We start from the raw sequence: 9,946 nt of genomic DNA on the forward strand, positions 1-9,946 counted from the left end.
AGTAAAGGGGTAGTGGAAAGTAGTAAGAGTATCATTACCCTGTCTTTCTCCCTCCTTTCTCCCCTATGTCAAACCCCAACCTGAGCCCTCTCTCCCTCTCTGCAACCAATGTTGTCGCCCTCGATGTCGTTGAATGAAGGCCACCGCCTCACCAAGTGTTGCCTAACCATGTAGATCTACCATTCTTCTCGATCTCCTCTACCACGCCTTAGAAGCAGCGGCTTCGATAGTCTCTCTCTCTCTCTCTCTCTCTCTCTCTCTCTCTCTCTCTCTCTCTCTCTCTCTGTCTCTCTCGTCTATGTCTAGGGAAACCTAGCTTAGCCACTGTGGAATTATAGCTGGGCTGGCTTAGTTTTTATTTTTAAATCTAGGATTCCCTTTTTTATGTGTTAATTTGTTCCAGTCAATTTTTTGTCGGGATTCTTCTTTGATTTTTTGTTTTTGAGTCTAGGTTTAATTATTGAGTTTTGCTATAATTATTGAGTTTTGCTACATACAAACACAGTAGCGCACTAATCTGTGTACCAATACTGATTTATTCATACTTAAAATTTAAATTAACACTGTTTTCAATAAAATCTAATTTTTGACCAATCACATCACATTGGTGCACAGATTAGTGCATAATTGTGCTTGCAACTATATTTTTCCTTAATTATTAGTTTTCTTGAATAGTGTGTTGGAGGCCTTGATGACAACGATAATAGGTGGCCGCCATGGTTGAAGCCTCTGCTGAGTGAGAATTTCTTTGTTCAATGCAAGTACACATAGATTTCCACAAGAGTGAATGCAATATGTACTATTTGGGTACGGTGCTCTCTACTCTCTAATATAAATCTCCTTAACCTCACATTGTAAATTACTGAGTAACGTAGTATAGAAGTAGAAGATGGCAGAGATTGATGAGAAGAAGAATTGATATGGAAATTAATATTGCATATATGTAAGGGTGATTTGAGGCCATCCAATTCCTCCAGATGAAACTACAAAGACTCAACAGTAATTCTAGAATGCCTTCCCCCTTCCTTGGCGTGGATTTTAACAACCTGTAAAATGAAATTACAAAATAACCCTTAACTCTACTATTGTCATTTAACATAAGTAAAATTATACCGTATAAAAGAAATTACACTGTTCATAAAATGAAACTACATCTTTTATAGCCCATAATATGAAGTCGTCTCAGACTTATTAAGCTATGTCATTTGTTAAATGATAGGGTTACTCCCCATCTCTTGCTCCATACTCAAATCTTACTCTCTCTCTTCTGTCTTTGTTCTTTCAGAAACCCCAAAGCTTCCACATTAAGCTCTTCTCTTGATCCCTATCCTCGAGGCTCTGTGACACTCGGCCTGCTTTGCCCATCACAAGGACAACTGAGCTATTTAAGTATGTTTTGTTGCCTTTGAACTCGAAGTTTTTTTCTCTGCTTTCATCATATTTGGTAGGGTTGAGCATCAACAATGTCAGAGTCGGAGTGCCCTACCTCCAACTCCAACTTTGTCAGAGGTTGAATATGACCTCTGACTCCGATTTGTCGGAGTGCCCTACCTCTGACTCCGACTCTGACTCTGACAAAGGTTGAATTCAACTTCTGATTCTAATTTTTCGGAGTGCCCTACCTCCGACTTCGACTCCGACTCCAACTTGTCAGATGTTGAATCCGACCTTTAACTCCAATTTGTATAGTCTTCGATCCGACTACAACTCCAACTTGTCGAAGTATTGGGTTTTTTTTTTTTTCTTAACTAATTTGAAATTTCAATTTGACAATCTTGGACTCTCATTAATCGGATTTGGGCTTCTGGATTTCATTTAATAAAAAATAGATTTTTCAATTTCAATTTTATTAAGACATAACCAAAATTGAAAAAATAAATCATTTTACAAATTAATGTTATTATACATTAGTATTATATGTTTATGTTTATATATTAGTACTATATGTTATTATAAATTTATATATTTGTGTTCATACATAATACATTAGTATTAAATGTTATATAATTATTGTTACATATTATTATATATTAGTATTTATACATTAGTTTTACACGGGGAATTTAGCTTTCCAATTTCTCAGCCTTTTACCTTTCTTGAATAAGTTTGTCGGTCTCCCGAATTTTCACCCGTTTAAATTTTGAGAAGAATGGGGATCAAAGAAAAAAAAAGTATTGATTCTGGTGCCTGATAAATGTGAGGCAGAATTGAAGTCTCTACTTTCCGACAGCTAAAATCTTGTTTTCCAGCATTTTCTCTGAATATAGAAACTGAAAAGTACAAAGTCACACACACAAAGGTCTCACTTTTCATTAAACTTCACATGAGCCTTCGTTTTCCACACCCAGGATCTAAGCCCAAGTTAGTGGAAACAAGGTGTACAAATGGATGGCCAGCAAGTCCACAACTGTGCCTGTACTTCTCTCTATGCAGTATTTTTGAGAGAGAGAGAGAGAGAGAGGAGTTACATTTTAACTTTCACAAATTCATTGTCGTAGCTAATAACAACATTACCAAGGGCATGCGTTGTAATTAGGGGTGCTACCGGCACCATATGGTGCGGGGTAGACCTCTCCCCTCCCCCGCCCCCGCATGGGGCGGATGGAGAATTCCTTCCCCGTTCCCTGCCCCCGGTGTGCGGGGATGGGGTACCCCATCCCGCATAACGGGGTGGGGATTGGGGGGCAATCTGTCCGCCCCACCGTACCCCTACTGGCCCTGGGGCCCAGAAGCAGTTTTGGCCTAGAAATCGCTGAAATGGGCCTAAAATGGCCCACAAGTTTTTCTTTTAGACCCAAAAAAGCTTCTAGGCCATTTTCAGCCCATAAAATTATAAGTAAAAAGAAAAAAAAAATTTAAAAACCAAATAAAAAAAAAAAGTTTGCACTATAGTAATTGATTTTATGGCTAATAATTACTAGTTAATCTAGTCTACTAAAAAAAAAGTTACATAAAAAAAAGTTACTAGTCTCATACCTAATAAACTAATAATAATAACTAAGTTATTACAAAATTGAAAAACTAAACAATTACAAAATTACAAATATAAAAGTGTCCAAGGGATATTGTATCAATATTACAAATCATTGAATACAAAATATGAACAAATGATTCAAATTTTGAATATTCTAAAGAGAGAGCTGTCAGCTGTGGCTTGTCTTTGACTGTGACACTTGGGGCGACTCGGGTTTGAGCACATATTTATATTGCAGTGAAGCTAGACGTCGTCTCATGTGTTACTGCAAGAATTAATACTGATGAAATCGAAATGAATATAAATAAAGCAAAATAATAAAGTAAAAACAATTGCCAGGTGGTCCAAATCCAAATTGATCACCATCCTCTTCCTCATTGGTCTCCTTAAAATCTAAAACATCCGGAACATGAATATCCTTTCCTATCGTCCAACTCTGTGTGCATATCAATGTCTCCACAGTTATAAGAGACAATGAACTACGGAAAAGATCTAATATGTGACCTCCGGTACTAAAGGCTGACTCTGAGACAACGGTGCTAATAGGGATGACCAAAATACAGTAGGCAATCTCAGAAAGGATGAGATATTTCTTTACTGCATTCTTCTACCATCCTAATATATCGAAATTATCTTCATCATCTTGGACCATATCCGCTGACAAATAGTTGTCTAACTTCGAAACCACCTTCGTAGATTGATGGACTAGTGTGGGATTTTGTGCGAGGGTCTTAGTTCACGGCATTCTACGCTTCTTTGTAGGAGGCCCGGTCACGGTGTCTGTAGAAGGCGTTGGGGTAGGTGTATGTGTCTTGGATGCAGTACCACCCTTAATTGCATTAAACTCATCATACAATTTAGTCAGAGTATCTCGGGTTAATTCACCAATAAGATCAACCCATGCCTGATCGTGAGCAAGTCCCAAACCATATAACATGTCTAAAACTTTCAGACAGGGATCAAGAATAACAGCCACATATAACAAAATATTCATTCTACTCAAATCTCCCCAATACTTGTTATATTCTAGCATAATAGTCACTGCCATCCCCCTACGCATATCTTATAATTCTTCTTTCACCCTACATATTTGTTGACAAAACCCATGGGATGTAGGGTACAAAGAATCAGATATATTCAATGTGACATCGTAAAAAAGTCTGAGAAAATCAACAAAAGTAGAAACTATCACCCAATCATCATCATTAGGCTTTCCTAATCCCCCGTGCTCATCAAAGTATTTGATATATTGGATGTCTTCATCATCCAATAATTGAAAGGCTGCCTTATATTCTTAGGCCGCCTCCAACATCAAGAAGGTTGAGTTTCATCTAGTAGGAACATCAGTAAAAAGATCCTTCTTCGATGTTATGCCCGCAGCCTTTGTAGCAATCTAGAAGGAGAAGACCTCACAAGTTTCTCAGCCATTCTAAGTCGTGCAATCGAGTCATCAACATCTTTCAACTGCTCAGTCACAATTAAATTCAAAATATATGCAGCACATCTAACATGCAAATATTCACCACCCAAAAATGTCTTATTAGCCTCTTTAAGATAATTCTTTAGATATCCCAAAGCAACATCATTAGACGATGCATTATCAACCGAAATAGTCAAAATCTTTTCCAACCCCCACTCCTTTATTGCAGCCTCCAAGGTCTTCCCAATCGTGTCACCCTTATGATCATTTATTTGACAAAATTTAATAATCTTTTTGTGAAGAACCCAATCAGAATCAACAAAATGCACAATCAACGACATGTAATTCATATTTTGGATAGAAGTCCAAGTATCGGTAGTGAGACAAACTACCAAACCCGCCAATTGGCCTCTCAAAACATCTTTATCTTTTCTGTACATCTTTTTAATATCCTTTGCCACAGTGTGGCGAGAAGGAAGAGTAAATATCGGTTCTAACTCTTGGACAAATTCTTGGAACCCTTTACCCTCTACAAACTAAAAAGGCAGCTCGTCAATGACAATCATACGAGCTAACTTCTTTCTACACTCATCGGGATTATACTTCGTATACCCCTTCAATGTTGGACCCCCGGCCCCACTACTCCCATCCGCCATTTTAATATCTAGTCTAGATTGACCATTCTCTACTAAGGATTTTAATATTGGACTCTTATTGCATTGTTCCTCTAAATGGACCTTCAGTTGGGATGTACCATGTTTCTCATAATGACATCCATATATTTTTCCACAGTAATTACATTTAGCTTGTGGGTTGTTGGGGTCACCACCCTCTAGTTTGATAAAGTGAGATCAAACTATGGACACAGGCTTCTTGCCCTGTGTGGGCTTAGGGGCAGGGCAAGGTGTACTCCCTGTAGGAGTAGGAGTAGGGTTAGGTTCTAGGGTAGGGGTATTGGTTGGGGCAGGAGAGGTATCACTGAAATCCGGATCCATTTGAGAAGACATTCCTGATTCCCCAACATAATAAAAAAATTTCAAAGTGCAATCCAAGATAACACATAAAAAAATAAAATAAAATAAAATAAAATAAAGGCATAGTGCAATTAAACACAAGATATAAAAAAAATCTTTTAAAACACCAATCAATAAACAAGGCAAAGTGCAATGATTGAAACAAGGCAAAGTGCAATGATTGAAACCAATTTAAAAAAGTTCACAATATTATTAAGCAACATTTTCTTAACCACTAAATAAAAAAAAATTAAAAAAAATAATTGTAACCATAAGTATTATGAATTAAAAGGGTAAAATTAAAAATGCATAAATATTTGTTTATTTAAATCATGCAATTAAGGTTTAGGGTAAAATTTAGGGTTTCTAATCATTAACTTTAATTTAGGATTTCAGATTGGGACCCTAAATTAAAGTTGGATTAAGTGAATAAATGGATAGAGCCCTTTGGCTCCAATTCTAGGGAAACAAAAAAAAAAGCAACGAGTTTCTGTTCTTAAAGCAGTATATTGATAAAAATCTTTTTTTCCTTCCAAAATCAAAAGAGCGACTGGGTTGAAAAAATAAAGGATTTCTAACCATCTTGTTATCCTATAATGAACATAAATGATTGAAACCCCTAAATGCAATTTAGGGTTTCTAATCCTAAAAAAAATAAGGGTTTCAGATTGGAACCCTAAATTAATTTAGGGTTTCCAATCCTAAAAAACATTAGGGTTTCGGATTGGAACCCTAAATTGTTGATTGAAACCCCTAAATTGATTTAGGGGTTTCATTGATTGGAACCCTAAATCAATTTAGGGTTTCCAATCCTAAAAAAAATTAGGGTTTCGGATTGGAACCCTAAATTGTTGATTGAAACCCCTAAATTGATTTAGGAGTTTCATTGATTGAAACCCTAAATTAATTTAGGGTTTCCAATCCTAAAAAAAATTAGGGGATTGGAACCCTAAATTAATTTAGGGTTCCAATCTGAAACTCTAATTGATTTAGGGGTTTTATTGATTGAAACCCCTAAATTAATTTAGGATTCCAATCCGAAACCCTAATTGATTTAGGGGTTTTATTGATTGAAACCCCTAAATCAATTTAGGGTTTTCAATCATTGAAACCCCTAAAACAAAATTCATAGCTACAATACAGTGAATACACATGCACAGTCCATGAATCCACAACACACAAATTCATAAATTCCCATCCTCCATCTCCAATTTAACCCATCCTTCCTCCAATCTCTGATCAAAACTAAAAAAAAAAAAAAAATGGAGAAAATGTAAATACGATTGCGGAGTGACTTATCTCTGCGACGACGAGAGTGGAGCTATGGAAGTTAGATATCGTGTGTCCAGCGTTGTGCAAGAGAGAGAAGAGAACAAGAGTGCAACTGAGAGAGAGAGAGACAGAGAGGAGTCTGAGAGTGAGAGGAGAGTGTTCGAGAAGTCTGAAGGGGAAGGGGTGTCGCCGGGGGGGGGGGGGGTTTAGGGAATTAAACACTTAATGAAACGGCGCCGTTTTGTCATGTACAAAACGGTGTCGTTTCATCTCTAAAATGTATATATATATATATATATATATATATTATATTATTATATAATATATATTATATATATAATATACATGCGGGGCAAGGGGAAAACGGAGTGGGGGCACAGCTCCTCCGTCCCCTGCCTCCCCTGGGGGACTCCTATATGGGCAGGGGCTACAGTGCGGATCCCCCGCCCCGTATATGTGGGGGCGAGGTGAACGGGGCGGTGCAGTGGGGTGCGGGGCCCCGCTGCCCACCCCTAGCTGTAATTAGAATCCAAATACTCCAGTTTATTCTATATGCCTCTCTCTCTCTCTCTGCTTTTTTCCTTGTTTTGTGGTGTGGGATTTGGGGAAGAGGGTGGAGGACTTAAACTTAGAAAGTTAGTGCAAGCCGTGTCCCTGCATCGATTAGTAATCATTTCTGAATGCTTTGTAAGACCATAATCTTGCTCATTATAGTTGATATTGATTCAGGATTCTTGTTACCCATATCTTAGAGCTTGATGATTGAAAAATAAAATAAAATAATGCTATATGACAGCTCATCAACCTGCCCATCCGATCATCAGCCAAGACAGCAAACTCCATATATATGCTCAGCTTTAATATAGGTATTTGTTATTGCAATATATCATATGCTTAGCTCGATTCAATTTGGAACCATTTAAAATTGAATTTTCCTCTGATTAATTTCTGGTGGTCGAATTTTCAGTACAAGTTTGCCAACGATTGCACTTGGACTTCTATACATTGATTTTTTTCTCTACTCTCTTTTTTATGCCTGTTGGATCTGGCAGGTTGTTTGGACTTCTATCAGGTTGATTCCTCTCGATTTTTCTCAGCTTTGTGTTGTGTTCCTAATTCGTGGATTGGCTTGAGGTAGCATGATGTTGTACAATGAATGTGGACATTTTGCATGCACAATTTTCCAGTTAGTATTTATTTGGGTATAGAGAGAGATCATGTTTTATTTACATAATTCCTCAAAAGAAATATTGTTGTCAACATTCATAACAAATACACTCTTTGACTCCTTGTATATTTGATAAAATTTAGGAATCAATTGGCTGCAAAAATAATTCTTGTTGTCATTTGAGATGTAAAAAAGGCTCTTTATAGGGTTTAAAAGACTATTGATAATTGGCTTTACGGAGAGGAGGTTATCTCGCATCTCTTCATTTCTTGATAATCCTACATAGATCTCTACAAAAAGAGAGTTCAACTGGATGTGACCTTGAGGATCATCTTCTCCTTGGTTTTTGGCTTTAGAACACAGATGGATGCTGTTGTCAAAGGCCTTCACATTCAACATTCTCTTCTCCTTCTCGTTAGGAAAATCACTCAAACCATCTAAAATTCTACTCCCTGAACAATCCTTATCTATTAGCCTAAACCCCATTTTGTATACACCACTTCTGAAATGATCATCAATGATCTTCCCTCCTTTTTCCTTTGACTACATATTCTTCCCAAATGACAGCGTATTACAATTACAAGCTAAAGGCAAACCACAACGTATCACTTAAGCAACTCAAGACAACATCGTATAAACTCTCCATTAAAAACTACAAATGTAAACGACATCGCACAACAAACATAATTTCCCCTCATTTAGTAATGCTATGCACCACACTCTCATCCTATTAAGTAAAATGTGGCTCATTTATCACTATTGGATGATAAAGAAACATACGATAAATGATCATTAAATGGAGATAAATGTGCCACATCATTTTTAGTGATATGAAAGTGGGATGGTAGTATGGTGTATAGAATTCTCCTTCACAAAACGACAGTGTAGTGTAGCACTCCCCAACTCAACTACTTTAACTACCACTTCCCTAAAACTGCAACCTTCCTAAACTGCTAAATCACCTTTTCAACATAATTAGCTCTCATTATGCTCCATAACTCGAGCTGCCATCAACCCATGACATTTTTCTCCAACCAAACTAGCCCTTGCTTTTTATATCGCAAGAGGTTTTGTTGCCCTCTTCCAGCCCGACGTTGCAACACATTGACCTCTTCTTACCTTTTCCTTGGAACTAATTTGCACCCTATAGTTTCATTTGGGTAAAAATTGGCACAACTTCCAAGCCTAGCATTGATGCGTTCAGGCTTTATATGGGAAGCAAATTAATCCGCTGTCCACTCTAGCATGGGATCCCCCTCAGGCATATGCTGCTTAACGATTCCCCAGATGGCACCCCTTGCTTTATACTTCGTACTCCACCTTGCTCTATTTCAGGTTTGTCCTTGCTATTTGCTTGCATGTTGATAGGTGTTCTTTGCTGGTTGGTTTATTTTGTTTGATCTTGTTTTAGGTTATGCATATCTGCAGCTTTGGCTGTCCATGGTTGTTTTCAAACGTGCAAATTAGGTGGTGCTTACACGCGATAGTTGTGTCTCGGCTTTTCTTACCATTTGCATGTTGTAGGCCATCTATAATTCATCCCTCTCTTTATGATGTTGTGGACCATCTGTTTGTACTTTTAACTTATGTGTTTGGGGTATTTGGCATCTAATTCTATTGAATGTTCAGCATGTTAATTAGCGTGCATCTTTGGGAGTCTTGCTTACTTGTGTATTTAGTTTTGCCTGTTGTTTACATGTTGTATGACATTTATTTTTTCTCTAGCATGTGTGTTTGGGGTGTTTGAATATTTAGCATATGGTTGGGTTTGGTATTTGTCATTTGTTTGGTTTGAGTGCCTACATCTTTGGGTATTTGGATATTGTATTATTTCTTTGATGTGTTGTTTAGGAATACTTGTTATTATTTGAGGTGTTTGGAGGAGTTGTGTTAGATACAGAAGTAGGTCTCCACACTGTTATACATCGGAGCCACTTGTTGGTGGAGGCAACTAGGGTGCCAACAGAGAAGAAAGGTCTAAGGGGTCTAACAGAAAAGAAGAGAAGGGTTGGTCTTGAGTTAGCTAAAGGAGTTTCTGAGTTCTGTGGGGGGCCTGAAGGCTATCGTGTGTTTAAGTTTATTTTGTTCAAGTCCAAAGT

Source organism: Carya illinoinensis, chromosome 5, assembly GCF_018687715.1.
Source record: "Carya illinoinensis cultivar Pawnee chromosome 5, C.illinoinensisPawnee_v1, whole genome shotgun sequence".
NCBI lineage: Eukaryota > Viridiplantae > Streptophyta > Magnoliopsida > Fagales > Juglandaceae > Carya > Carya illinoinensis.